Source organism: Paroedura picta, chromosome 8, assembly GCF_049243985.1.
Source record: "Paroedura picta isolate Pp20150507F chromosome 8, Ppicta_v3.0, whole genome shotgun sequence".
In the NCBI taxonomy this organism is placed as follows: Eukaryota; Metazoa; Chordata; class Lepidosauria; order Squamata; family Gekkonidae; genus Paroedura; species Paroedura picta.
The window spans coordinates 20,898,140-20,912,849 of NC_135376.1; the positions used below are offsets into that span (position 1 = coordinate 20,898,140).

Sequence of the window (14,710 nt, forward strand, 5' to 3'; positions counted from 1 at the left end):
CTTCAAGTACTCTGGCCCCCATGGAGTTTCTGGCCGTTCCTAGAACAACATATAATATCCAGCGTCACTTGATGCGATGGTGCACATAACATCAGGACCCTGCCATGTCCCTGCCCCTGAAGCTCCTGGCAAGCCTCCACGGGCTGGATACAGGGATTGTATCAGTCTGGTGTTGAAAAATCTACATTGGCTGCCTGTCTGTCTCTGGCACAATTCAGAGGGCTGGCTCTTAGTTTAAAGCCCTAAAGAGCTTGGGGGCAGAGTACTTGAAGGGCTGCTTCCGTACTGTCCAGCCTGCCAGCTGAGATCCACCTCTCAAGCCCTGCACTCTGGGCCTCTCCCTGCCTTCAAAGGGTCTTTTTCAAAACTGGTAACTTGGCTTTGGAAAGCTCTCGCTCTCCCTTCACTTTCCTTTCCTACTTTCCTTTCAATGCCAAGCCTTTCCCTTTACTTGGACTTTTAACTAAGGAGGTTTCATCTTTTTAGCTGTTTTATGGTCTGGATTCCATGCTGGAACTTCTGCCAGTGTGGGCCGGGGAGGGGAGGGAGAGGGAGGGAGGGAAAAGAATGGTTTCTGATTCCAATTCCTGCCCATGGTCCTTGATCTTCTGTAGCCAAGCAAGATACAATCCTAGCCACCTATTGTATTTTGTAGGACAAGTATTAGAAACTGGAACCAATAACTGGCTCTTTTCATTTCCTCTACTGTAACTCTGTCCCTTATACCTTGTTGATCAAGTCTATTGTTAAAAGTAAGCCTATGCTTTCTTACTGGGAAAGGAGGTTTTTTGACATTTTCACTTATGCCCCGCCTTACTCTATGGTGGCGACCCAAAGCAGCTTATGGGGTTCTCTCCTCCATTCTACTTTGGCCACCTCATGAGAAGGAAGGACTCCCTGGAGAAGAGCCCAATGCTGGGAGTGATTGAGGGCAAAAGAAGAAGGAGACGACAGAGAATGAGGTGGCTGGATGGAATCACTGAACTCACCTCCTTTTTATCTGTGCAAACCCCCTGTGGAGCAGGTTAGGCTACCACGTGGGCTCCCAAATCCACCACACTGACTCCCAAGATGGGTCAAAACCTCTCTCTCTGTGTCAACTTAACCTAGGTTTCTGTGATGATAAAATCAAGGAAGGGCAGGCAGTGTTTACAGCCCTGAGCTACTAAGATGAAAGGCAGGATGAAAAAAATATGCTAAATAAATAAAGACCTAATCTTATCTTGTTCCACATTAATACCTTAATCCTTTGGGCCAAGTTAATGAGAAAGTGGATGCCAGTCCTTTAGAGGAAGTGAGTGGTTACAGGTTGGGAGCTGAGAGAGTCGTAACTCTAGTATCGCAGTGGGGTCTCTTTCCCATAACACTGAAGAATCCTCTTACTCTTTAATGCAGTAGGAAGCAGGAACTATGTTTTGGATAATTTCAGGACGGATTGATGTCAGGGGCAAGACTGAAGCAACTGGGCACCTCCTGATCTAGTTTATCAAATGATTCCCTGCGAGGCAAAGGTTAGGATACTTCCAACATCCTCAGAGACATCACAGAACTACAATAAATTGAAGGGACACAACAAATTGAGACTTTTTCCGCACTAGGAATCTAGCCCACCCCAGTGTTCATCCTGTCCAGAAAATGTTGGCGTTGGTCCAGAGCAGTCCCAGTCCTGGTGTGACATAGGCCCTCATTTGCCCCACCAGGCCTGGGACACCAGGCCAAGGCCTACCCTGGATTGGCGGTGAAGTTGTCTGGAAGCAAAAATTAGCCTGACTGGACGAGCACTGGACCGGGCCGGATTTCGGATGCAGAAAAGGTCTGAGACCAAGATTCCATTTCTTGGTCATGATGGAATTTGACACAGAAATTAAAAACTAAATCTAATTTTTAAGAGCTGCGGCTTTGTGGTACAGCATCTGTTTTGTGCACTGTAGCTCCCAGATTCAATCGCTGGCATCTCCAACAAAAAGGATCTGGAAGTGGGTGATGAAGAAGAGTTGGCTTTTATACCCTGCTTTTCACTACCCGAAGGAATCTCAAAGCGGCTTACAGTTGCCTTTCCTTCCTCTCCCCACAACCAACACCCTGTGAAGTAGGTGAGGCTGAGAGAGTTCTGACATAACTGCTCTGTGAGAGAAACCCTATCAGGGCTGTGATGAGCCCAAAGTCACCCAGCTGGCTTCATGTGGAGGAGCAGGAATCAACCTTGGCTCACCAGATTAGAAGCCGCCATCTTAACCACTATAACAAGCTGGCTTTGATGTGAATGATGTGCACTTGAGACCCCGAACAGCCACTGCCACTCAGAGCAGAATAGTCTGACCTCGATAGACCAGTGATCTGACCCAGGATAAGGTAGTTTCATGCCTGTCCAAGTATAATTTCATTTCATGTTCACAGTGGAAGGTGGTCCGCAGCAGGGTACCACAGGGCAGGGTGCTAGGTCTGGTCCTTTGTAACACATCCATTATTGATTTGGAGAGGAGAGTAAACAGTGAAATGGCCAAGTTTGTGGGTGACTAAGTTGTTCAGGGCAGTGAGGACCAGGGAGGGCTACGAGGTGCTTCAGGATCGGTTGAGGCTAGGCCAGTGGGCATCCACGTGGCAACATGGGCAAGTGCAAAGTAATGCACACCGGAGCCAAAAAGCCCACTGAAAATGTCAGGACTGCAATTTCTTTCTTTCTTTTAAAGAGCTACTGTTGTGCTGGGGATTATTAGGACATGAAAACCAAACAGCCCGTAGCATAATGCTCCTGTATGAATCTGTAGTGTGGCCTTGTTTGGGATATTGTGTACAGTTCTGATCACTGAACCTCAAAAAAGATATTATAGCATTGGACAATGTGCAGAATGGGGGCAACTGAAAGGATTAAGGGGATGGGACCTTATTTTTTTGTCCCCTTTCAACTGCTAACAACCATGTGAGGAGCCTTGATTCTTTCCATGTCCCAAATCTAGGGAAAGGCTATTCAGCTTCTCAAGCCCCCCTGGCTGTGAGGGGCCTCGTCATCTGCCCATCAGGAAGCCCACCTGCTGCCAAAGGCACGGGCCTTTCCAAATGCCTGCTGGCTCCCAAACTGGAAGAGACCAGCCAGGAATAGTTCCTCCCTTGTCAAACTCTCCTGGGTGAAGATCCCAGGCAGAACAAACCTGTTCCATGGAGAGCAATGCCGGCTCCATCCTGAGCCGCTGCGTGGGAAAGAGAGAGAGACAGAGAGACAGAGAGAGAGAGAGAGAAGCGAGTGAGGGCTGGCTGCCAGGAGCGTGATGAAAGTCAAGGCTCCCTCCGTACCGGAAGGTCAACAGCCTGCCAGCGCATCACGCCAAGAAGCTGTCAGGAACAAATCCACCTGGTGATCAGCCTACCTGTTCCAGTGGGGAGAAGAATGTCGAGATCATCTTGACCTATTCCCACAGCTCAGGTCTTGAGGCTGTGGGAGCAGCCTGAGGCTTGGCTTAAGGGAACTGAAGCCTGACTCAGACAACAAGGGCTAGGCCAGCTAAACGTTTGATGCCGAACACCCACTTCAGTTATGTAAGAACATCCTCCCTTTGGCAACTTTGTGACGTCAGCTCGTTTCAGGTCACCGTGCTCTGCCAACTCCTAATGACAGGCTAACTTAATACTTGAGCGGGATTTGCATAGCTCCACATTCTTCCCTTCGCCATGCCCCGTCCTACGGGTGTGCGGAGTAACAGGGTTAGATCACCGGGCAAAGATTGGAGAGGCTGAGGACCCAATTCTGCTGTTAATCATACTCCCTCATCCAAATCTACCCTGCAGCTGAAGTTGCCAGACTCCAGGTGGCGAAAGGACTTGTACGTGTTTTGAAGGAAGTGAAAACGTGATTGTGTTAATAGTGCATTGAACTGATATTTTGGGTGCATTCTGCTATGCCATTAGTTTGTAAAAGATTGTTGGGAATATCACAGGAATTGACTGCATCCTTTGTGCCTATACCTTAGGCCAGGGGTAGTCAAACTGCGGCCCTCCAGATGTCCATGGACTACAATTCCCATGAGCCCCTGCCAGCGTTTGCTGGCAGGGGCTCATGGGAATTGTAGTCCATGGACATCTGGAGGCTCCACAGTTTGACTACCCCTGCCTTAGGTTAATCACTTTCACTCTGCATATTTTGCCCGTTGTATTTCCTTTTGCTCTACTAGCCTCCAGGGCAGGGGTAGTCAAACTGCGGCCCTCCAGATGTCCATGGACTTCAATTCCCAGGAGCCCCTGCCAGCGAATGCTGGCAGGGGCTCCTGGGAATTGTAGTCCATGGACATCTGGAGGGCCGCAGTTTGACTACCCCTGCTCCAGGGGATGGCTGGAGATCTCTGGGGATTGGAATTGATCTCCAAGCCAGGTGGATCCTTTTTCCTGGGGGAAATGGCTGCTTTGGAAGATGGGCCCTATGGCAGGGTGACGTTCCTCCCCTCCCCAAACTGCACCCCCCAAAAAAAAACCTCTGGGAATTTCCAAATCTGGAGCCAACAAACCTTCTCATAGGGCTGCCATGAGGATATATGCGGAAGAGAGGAGGGTGCCACCTCGACTTCTTGGGCAAAAAGGCAGGATCTTTTTTTAAAATGTACTAAAGAAAAATGAACTCTTTATTGAGCAAGCCGAGGGCTTAGAATAAAGGAAGCCAACTGTGTACTTTCAGAAAGCCCTGCAGGACTCCATCCTGTGGCTGTGATCTTCCTTTGCTCCAAATTCCGTCTGGAGGCAGAAGAGCTGGGTTTGGCTAGAGCCACACCATCCGCCCAGGACACTCCCCTCCCACCCCCCACCCCCGCATGCCTTTAGGACTAGTTGTGTTGCTTAAGCGATGCAGAGGGTGGTGCTTTCTGCACATGGACAGAGGCATTGGCTATCTTTTTTGGGTCCCATTCCAGGTTTTAGGATTAAGCATAGGAAACAGGCTCCGTGTGGAGATCTGGTTTTAAGCCTGGCTGACCTGAAGGCCTGCAATGAGAAATCCCCTGAGTCCCTTATTTGGTGCATTCTTAACAGACCACCGTCAGAGAATCCTTTCTCACTTTGTGGTGTCAGCTTTAATACTCAACAACATCGAATGCCCCCCCCTCACAGAAACCTCCATGGGGACCATCCAATACGTTCCCCACATGATAAATAATTGTGGCTATACCAGTGACACTGCTGAATGGGAATGTAGTTATGAGATGTCATTTTGAATGGTTTTTAGTGTTTTAAGGTGAATTCATTTATTTGCTTGTGATTGGTATTGATGCACACTGCCCTGAGCCAGTATGGAAGGGCGGTATATAAATTTAAATAAACGTTTTGCTCAAGAAAAGCAGACAAAGATGATATCTCGCCATTGCCCCGGTCGGTCAAAACCGCCATCACGAGGAAAGTCATGGAAAATTAATTGCAGAACCCCAGCTTCATTCTTCTAGAGACAGACCTGCAATGCTGCTGGGGATGCCAGCCTCCAGGTGAGACCTGGGGATCCCCTGGACTCACAGCTCATTTCCAGACGACAGAGATTGTCTCCCCTGGAGAAAATGGACATTCGGGAGGTTGGACTCTACGGCACTTCACCCCACTGAGGACTCTCTTCTTCCCAGCCCCAAATCTCTAGGAGTTTCCCAACCTGAGCCTTGAAATCCTGCCCACAACTCGTCCTCTTTCCTCTGCCTGGGGCCAGAGAAGACCTTGTAACCCTGAGCACTGCTTGTAAAATGAACCCTTGGGGATAAAATAGAAGAGAGGTGTAAGCCACTTTGAGCCCTGACTGGGGAGAAAGGAGGGTATCGAGGAAGGAAGTGATAACTAACTGGGATGGGGAACGGTATAACATGGCTTGATCTCCTACAGTGTTGGGAGCCAAGCAAAATGGGTGACCCGCTAGGAGGACTTTGCAGAGGAAAGCAATGGCATATAAACTCAGCTAAATTGCTTGCCTTGAAATCCCTACAGGGCTGCCACAAGTGGGTTGTGACTTGATGCCACTTTACACACAAATACACACACACACACAAAAGAACTATTATGTAAGCCATGACTTCTTTGGGTAGTAAAAGAAAAGTTCCAACTATTATGCTCCGGATTGCTAGAGAGGCTATTTGCTACTGACGGCTCATGGAAAAGGCTGGCCGAAAGGAGCCAACTGGCTAAAATCCCAAGAGGAATAGGTGCAATTAGAAACGATCAGCATCAGATTGGCAAGTGGGTGGCTAATCAGTAAACAGTTTTCTCTGCTCTCTGGGAGCAGACTGATCTTTGGCAAAGGTAACCTATCTTTCAAGTTGCTGTAAGAATCGGATTGTCTAGACTCCTTTCAACATGCACACTTCTACCATAACATTATTCAGGGGAAGGGATTAAGAACGTGATTGGAGAGGGTGAGGTTTTTTAAAAAAATCAGAAAGACCCAGCTTGTTTTTCCCACTGTCTCAGAATTGTGCTCCAGAATGACGAGTTTTGAAGGGTCATTGAACTTCCAAATGTGGGAGCCGAAATCCCTCGAAAGCAGATGGTCTGCTTCAATAAGATGAGTCCATTCAGCCAGGGCCAGTTGTTCTTTCTCCCAAAGCAAGTGTGCCTCTTTTTGAAATACACGGAAGATTCCATTAGAAAAGTCAAGAATGTCTTCTTCCTAAGCATTCAGTCCCTTGGCAGCTCACCCCCATTTTCCTCCTCTTTATCCCATCCCTGGAGATTTGATAACTTCCAACATAGCATTTTGGTGTGTTCAAAGCAGATTCATCCTCCTTGTTTCACCAGCAGAAAAGCATTACTGACACAGAAAATTACACCAGGGGTAGTCAAACTGCGGCCTTCCAGATGTCCATGGATTACAATCCCCATGAGCCCCTGCCAGCGAATGCTGGTGTAGTCCATGGAATTGTCCATGGAATTGTAAGGGGGGGAGAGGGCATAAGCATGGGACAAGGATCCTCACCCCTTATGTGGATGTGTTCCATATCAGGGGCAGGAATCCTTGTCCGTAGATTAAAAAAAAAAAAAAAGAACAAGAATATTTATTGTATATTTTGTTTTCCTTTGCACAACCATGTACCAAGCAGGGTTGCCATATTCCAGGTAGGGCATAGAGACCTCCAGAAGACAGAGATCTGTTCACTGGGATAAAATGGCTGCTTGGGAAGGTGGCATTGCACTGTGGTGAGATTGTTCCCTTCCCTTGACTATGCTGGCTCTCTCTTTCTCAGATCTCCAGGAATTGCCCAACCTGGAGTTGGTAAGCATATCTTGCGCCATTTGGAAGACTCTCACTTGGCCTGCAGTTCTGGTTCTGACAAGTATAGAACCGTGGATTCCTCAATGTAGACTCAGAAGAAAAAAGGAAATCACGAGGCACAATGATATAGTAGTCTTCTCTATGTTTATAAGTGAAAAGGTTATAACATAAAGTCTAATGGTCAAACATATGATCAAACATAAAGAGTCAACCAAAACGGGATCCTAGGTTAAGTGACCCGCTTTCTGTTCTATCTTCGTCAGTGGTTGCTCTTCCAATATACAGTCACAGTAGTAGTCGTAGTATCAGATAGGCAAAATGCTCATAATCATCTGGGGATTTCATAAAATGCTCCTGGTTTCATAAGGTTCTGGTTCTGACAGGCAAGAATCAGGGCTTAGACTAGCAACAAACGAGGAAGGGGAAGAGCCAGAGCTCTGGGGCAGAACATGGGTGTGCATGCAGGAGGCCCGTGGTGACTCTTTTGAACAGGATTTCAGGCAGGGTTGTGAAAGACTGGCATCCTTGCACAGCTGCTGATAAAGAGGACAGAACTGAGCCCGTGTTCATTCTAAGGAAGTTCCATGTGTTCCCATTCTTTTGGCAAAACACTGTAAGTCACATGAGCAGCAGAACTAGAGGCAGCTCCCCTCACTCCCTTTACGAATCTCCTCTTTGGGATGGCACAATCCACTTCTTGAGAGCCAGTTTGGTGTAGTGGTTAGGAGTGCGGACTTCTAATCTGGCTTGCCAGGTTCGATTCTGCGCTCCCCCACATGCAGCCAGCTGGGTGACCTTGGGCTCGCCACAGCACTGAGAAAGCTGTTCTGACCGGGCACTGATATCAGGGCTCTCTCAGCCTCACCCACCCCACAGGTGTCTGTTGTGGGGAGAAGAAAGGGAAGGCAACTGTAAGCCGCTTTGAACCTCCTTCGGGTAGGGAAAAGCGGCATATAAGAACCAACTCTTCTTCTTCCTCTTCTTCTTGATGCTGCCATGCGTGTCCTTCCTGCACCTCTCTGGGTGCTTCTAGAAGTAAATGTCTTGGCAGAAATGAAGACACCTTGCCCACTTACCGTTTTTTGCTGCTGACACACCAGCGAGTGGTTTGGTCATAACCTTTTGCTCTGACATCATTCTCTGAAATTATAAGTTACCTTAGCAACAGTGGGTGGTGGTTTTAAAACCCGGTATTTATTGGATCTACGTGTTCTTTGTTCTCAGCTACCCTGCCTGCTCAGTTCTTTCTGCTGACAAGATAATAGAGACCACACAGTGTCAAAATACTTACACCAAAGAGTCGTGTTAAGCTGTGCATTTAACAGAACAGGTTGTTTAGTTCCAGAGTCTTCTGCCAGACTCATTGTTCTGCCTGCCAAGAATCCACTCTCTCCCACTTGCCATGTGATACAACCTTCCCCAGGACCCACACGACTGGCCTAGAGATGAAAGGGACCTCGGCCCAGTAAGACCCTCTTGGAGGGACATCCGTACATCCTGCCTGTTTTAAATCTGAGTGATACTTATGCTAGATAATAAGTTTAGGAGGTTTTGTATACTTTCAGCTCGTTGCACTATTAGCTACCTTCAGTCTGAGGAAGCAGCAGGGTATAGTTATTATTAAAAAATGAATAATCGAGGTATCATCACCAGCCGATATTCCACCATGGAGTTTAGGAAACTTAAGTGCCCTTTTCTTTAGAGAGGATAACAGGCCTCACCAACAAGCGTTCCATGTGAACCTCCCTGAGCCTTAGGGGAGGGCGGTATATAAATGCAATCAATATCACCTACTTCTACTACCACCTACTGAGTCTCCCCTCAAATTTTTATTCCTCAGGGTCAGAGGACCCTCCTGAACAGAATCAGGGTCATTCCGCACAAGGACCTATGTTGCCAATTGCTTTCACAAAGTGGAAACGCTATTTTAAATAGTGGAATCTCGGCCTTCATTTGTAGTGAAATCTAGTAGCGTTTCATTCATTCCCCACAGGTTTCCAGTCTCGCAGGAATCGCTAGAAAGGAAGTGGTTTTTTTCTGTGCTTGTTCCCACCCCTGGCCATCAATCAAACCGAACAGCCAGTGGGCGGTTGTTATCATGCTCCCGAAAAGCCCCTTTCCCTTTAAGCACAGTTTTAAAAAAAAAGCGATTTTCTGAGGGTGAATCCACTTTTCCCGATTCCCTGAAAATCACTACAACAAAGCGATTTTGGCGCTAGTGTTGCAGGAGTGTTGCAGATTGCTCACGACATCATGCGGAACGTAGTTTTAGTGGCGAAAACAAAATGTAAGACTAGTGCTATATTAAAGTCATGCGGAATGGCCCTCAGTAGAGATTGCTCTTCAGAAAACTTATTTCTTCCTTTCTTATTTGATTTCTATAACTGTCCCTCCCAGCATATCCGGTTCGGAGTGATTTGCAGCATTTAAACCATACAACATTTACATTGTCCATTATATATTGACAAAACAATAAAATTCAGTAAAATTCAGTATAGGCCAGTCAAACCAACTAGCATCTGTTAGAGCTTCTGACATCCTGTCTGCTAATTTCTTCTCACATCCAAGGGCTGTACTTGCGCGGGGGCCTAGTAGATGTTATGTCCTCATTGGCCCCAACTAAACGCCTGGCGGAAGAGCTCTGTCTTACAGGCCCTGTGGAACTGAGCTAGTTCTGACAGGGACCTCAGGTCTTCCAGGAGCTCATTCCACCAGATAGGGGCAAGGACAGTAAAGGCTTGGCCCTGGTTGAGGCCAACTGTACCTCTCTAGGGCCAGGGATCACCAGCCTGTTGGAAATGGTGGAGCAAAGTGCTCTTTGGGGCGTATAGTCAGCTAGGCGGTCCCTTAGATATACCAGGCCCAGATCTAATCCAGAATTCAACTGAGAGTCAATGTAGCTGCCTAAGGACTAGCTGAATATGAGCCATCCAAGATGTTCTAGCAAGCATCGGAGCTGCTGCATTCTGGACCAGTGGCAATTTCCGGATCAGGGTCAAGGGCAAGCTCACGTAGAGCAATCTAGCCTGGATCCCTGTAGCTTGGTGCCAGGTAGGGAACTAGTAGCTTGGCTTGGTGAAGGTGGAAAAATGGCAGCTGCACTACTCTAGTGACCTGAGCCTCCATTGAAAGGGAGTTGTCTAAAATTACGTCCAAGTTCCTAACAGACTGTGCAACTGTCAGCTGCAAAATGTCTAGGCAGGGCTAGTGTGCTTATTCACTTGGTCCTTTCTTACCTAGTCACAGTCTTGGAGGGTTTGAATTTCAGGTGACTCTGCTTGGACCAGACTGTCTCTGCTTCCAAACATCTGGCAAATGTTTCCAGGGGAGAGTCAGGACAGTAGTCTGTCAGGAAATAGATCCCGGTGTCATCAGCATACAGATGGCACCCAAGCCCAACCACCCAGACCGTTTGGGCAAGAGGGCACCTAAAGAACTCCACAGTGGAGCTTGCAGTGTCATGATTGGTTCTCCCCCACAGAAATCCTCTGTCTGTGAAAGGAGAAAGGAGATCTGCCTTAGCGGAGCTGTCCCCCGCCTTGGTTGAGCTGTTGCCGGAGGTCATCCACAAGAGCCATCTCTACCCCATGGCCAGGATGGAAGAGAGACTCAAATGGATGGAGGACTGAAGCTTCCTCTGGGTATGCTGAGAAATTTAAATGTCCTTCAGCCTTCATAGTGTAGCTGGATACACACCATTGTTTCTAAGGGGCATTGGCATTGCTGGGCAAGAGGGAATTAAACAGGCCCAGTGGATCACCAGCCCGTTTTAGGTGGATTTGACATTGGGTCACTGTGTTAACCCTGGTGTTCTTGGGTGTCAGTAGGAGCTCTGAACCAGCAATTCAGAATTGAGGCTGACTTCTACTTCAATAATCCCCTTAGCCATAGGATTTTAGGACTGGGGCAGATCAGACAACCACTTGGACTAGAGGGCATGTATAGCACATTCCAACTCTATGATTCGTCTTCTTCTTCTTCTTCTTCTTCTTCTTCTTCTTCTTCTTCTTCTTCTTCTTCTTCTTCTTCTTCTTTGAAGGCAATTAGCTTAAAGGTCACAACCCTATTCAGGATTGCACTACCAGAGTGCAATGGAGAGAGGGAGAGAAATTTCCTTTCCATAACAAAATTCCAGGCCTTGTTCATGGCAAGTCGTACAATCCATATATTCATAACCTGGACCCAAAATCTTTGTAAGACAATCCAAGGTTCAATCCTCAGCATCTCCAATTAAAAAGGGCCAAGCAGTTAGGGATGTGAAAGTTTAGGACTGACAACTTTTTCACACAAGGTATAATTATCTTACGGAATTTACAACCAGACAATGGAGCTCATGCTCAGTAGTGCACTTCTTAAAAGATTGTACAAATTAAGTGGGATCTTCATGTACTAAGGTAATAACTCTCTGAACACCAGCTATTGGGAACAAGTAGGGGAAGGACGTGACTTTCATGCCTGGTTTGCAGGTACTCTTAGGTGGGACTGTTAGAAACAGAATGCCTAATTAAAGTACCTTGGTTCATTCCTGCAAGTTCATCTGCAGTTCATCCCATTAGAAACTTCACCATTTATACGGAAAGAGAAGCAGGAAATCCCGCTCCCTAAGAAGATAAGAGCCTCTTGTGGCGCAGAGTGCTAAGGCATCGACATGTAGTCTGAAGCTCTGTCCATGAGGCTGGGAGTTCGATCCCAGCAGCCGGCTCAAGGTTGACTCCGCCTTCCATCCTTCCGAGGTCAGTAAAATGAGTACACAGCTTGCTGGGGGGTAAACAGTAATGACTGGGGAAGGCACTGGCAAACCATCCCGTATTGAGTCTGCCATGAAAATGCTAGAGGGCGTCACCCCAAGGGTCAGACATGACTCGGTGCTTGCACAGGGGGTACCTTTACCTTTACCTTAAGAAGATAACAGGTGCTCTGAAGGATCAGTTCAGTGGGCCATCCAGTCCAACATCCTGTTCCCTACCAGTTGCACTGGAGAGTCAATGGACAATGAACCCTTCCCCTGATGTTGCGTTCTGGTATTCAGTTGTTTACCGCCTTTGGTCTTAGAGACTTCCTTGAGTCTTCTCAGCTAATGGCCATTGGTGGACCTATCCTCTGTGAACCTATCTAACCCTCTTTTAACACCATCTTTGCTAGGGCTCATAGCTAGATCCACTGGAAAAGGACGCCATAGTTTTAATTATCTGTTGAATGGAAAAGCACTTCCTTTTGTCCATTCTGAATCTACAGCCGTCTTGTGAAAAACCGCTGGCTGTGTGAATAATTCTTACTGCGGAAGTATAAAGGAGAACCTCTGCCATTCGTTCCCACTCCATGGTCTTGCTTTGTCAGACTGCTTTGGTTACATTCAGGTGATAGCTACATTGGTCTGAAGCAGTGGCACCTTTAAGACTAACAGAGTTTAAATCATCAAGGTATATAAGCATGCACACAGAAGCTTATATATCTTGAATAAAACTTGACCTGCTGATTAGGTTATATGCTCTTTGTTCTTTAGCCTCTTTGGTCTGTAACTCAAGGGTAAAAAGTTCATCATCATTATCATCAGGTAGCAACAGACTCATGCTGACCCCATGGCATTGGGGTCCTCAGAGCAAGAGGAGAGGAGTGGTGGTTTAGCCATTGCCTTTCTCTGCTCAGCCTTTCTAGGTGGCCATCCACCCAAGTACGAATCATGCCCAACCCTCTTTGCTTCTAAGCTCTGATGGGGTTAGGCTAGGCTGGGTTATCAGGATGCTAAAAAAAGGTATTAATTTTTCTTGTTATTGAGCCAGCTTGGCGGAGTAGTTAAGAGCCTGTAATCTGAAGAGCCATGCAGCCAGCTGAGTGACCTTGGGCCAGTCACAGTCCTGTTAGAGCTGTTCTGACCTTGGGCCAGAGCAGTCTTGTCGCAGTTTTCTCAGCCCCACCTACCTCACAGCCCCACCTACCTCCCCTGTTGTGGGGAGAGGAAGGGAAGGCGATTGTAAGCCGTTTTAAGATTCTTTTGGGTAGAACCTTTGGGGAGGGCAGTATATAAATATAATAAATAAAGATAGTGAAAAGTGAGGTATAAAAACCAGCTCTTCTTCTTCTTCTTCGATGTTATTTATAGCCCAGCTTTATCACTGAGACTCAGAATGGATCACACAGTGTAAATCAGTGCACTCAACAGAATGAGAGATCTGAGAAGCAAAGTAGTAGGACAAAGATTTCAGAAATATGAAGCAAAGAGCATTAGAGCATTAAAAATGCCAAAGAGTGTAATTATATAGATAGTTAACCATGTTGTCAGCAGGGCTGATTTATCCATGTAGCACATGTGGCATGTGCTATGGGCCCCGTGCTTTCGGGGGCCCCACATGGTGCCATCCCTCCATGGATCAGGGCCATAGCATCTCCCCTTCCCCCTTTTCCTTCCTTAACTACACTTGGAGTGACATTCCTTTCCACTGTGGGAGCTTCCTCTGCCCCCAGTCTGGCCGCAAATATACTCTGCGCGGGCCCTGCGAATCTTTAAACCAGCCCTGGCCGTGAGAGCAAGATATAGCATACGGCAGTTGGATAATATACACCCTTCAGATAATACATAAAACAGATAATATAGCCCTTCAACAGTAGTGTGGCCCACAGGCCCATTCCCTTTATTAAAGGACATCCTCCTTGCGGTTGTACATTCTTCATGGTAGCTTCTATGAATGTAGCTCGTCTGTGCACACCCTAACATCAATTGGGGTTGGTAACAGGGGAAAAAAAATTCCACATGAGATGTGTCATTGTTTTAAGTTACTGAGAATGTGGTAGCAATTCTGCACGGGTTGCACAAATGCGCTAGCACAGCCCTTCAGATGGGCATTTACTTGTCATCCTAAAATTAAGCTTTCAGTCATGGTTTCCTAAAAAGGAAAGCCAAAACACCAACCCCATGGCATCATCTCTAGCTTCTGGATCCACAGGACGGCCCCATGAAACTGACATTCACGCAAGTTCTCCTGGGACCAAGCCTCTGCCAAGCGTACGCAGAGCCCTTCAATTCTTGCAAAGTTTCCCACAATGCTGGAAATAGCTACTGAAGTCTAGCCCAAAGGAGCACAGGCTTATTACGCTGAGCCCTGCAAAGGATGATCTCTTTCCAGAATCAATAGACAAATCGTTTCATGGCTTAAGAACATAAGAAGAGCCACACGAGACCAAACCAAGGGCCCATCAAGTGGTAGACCAGCCACCTCTAGGAAACCCACAAGCAGAATGGCAGGATAATTTCATTTGGATAACTTATTTGATTTCCTCAGACAGCAAAAAGTTGGTTTTGTTTTTTATTAAGGCAGCTGGAGCCCATGTTTTGGGCAATCATGGATATCTTAACTGTGTTATACATGGCATTTCCAGATCTTTCTTTCCCTCTTTCTCTTGAGTAACCAGGTTATATGGCACAAGGAAAACAGCGCTGTGTGCCCAGGCATAAGTGCAGCATCATGAGTTGTTGCAAACATTTATACA

At 47.0% G+C, this 14,710-nt stretch overlaps 1 long non-coding RNA gene across 1 annotated transcript in view; it reads right to left on the reverse strand.

Annotated features, from left to right (window-relative positions):
- Nucleotides 1–3,475, reverse strand: part of LOC143842588 (uncharacterized) — a 36,253-nt gene extending 32,778 nt beyond the window's left edge. Inside the window, exon 1 of the long non-coding RNA XR_013233199.1 lies at nucleotides 3,366–3,475. This is a non-coding gene — a long non-coding RNA (uncharacterized LOC143842588). The remainder of the gene's footprint in view (nucleotides 1–3,365) is intronic.
- Nucleotides 3,476–14,710: the final 11,235 nt, after the last annotated feature.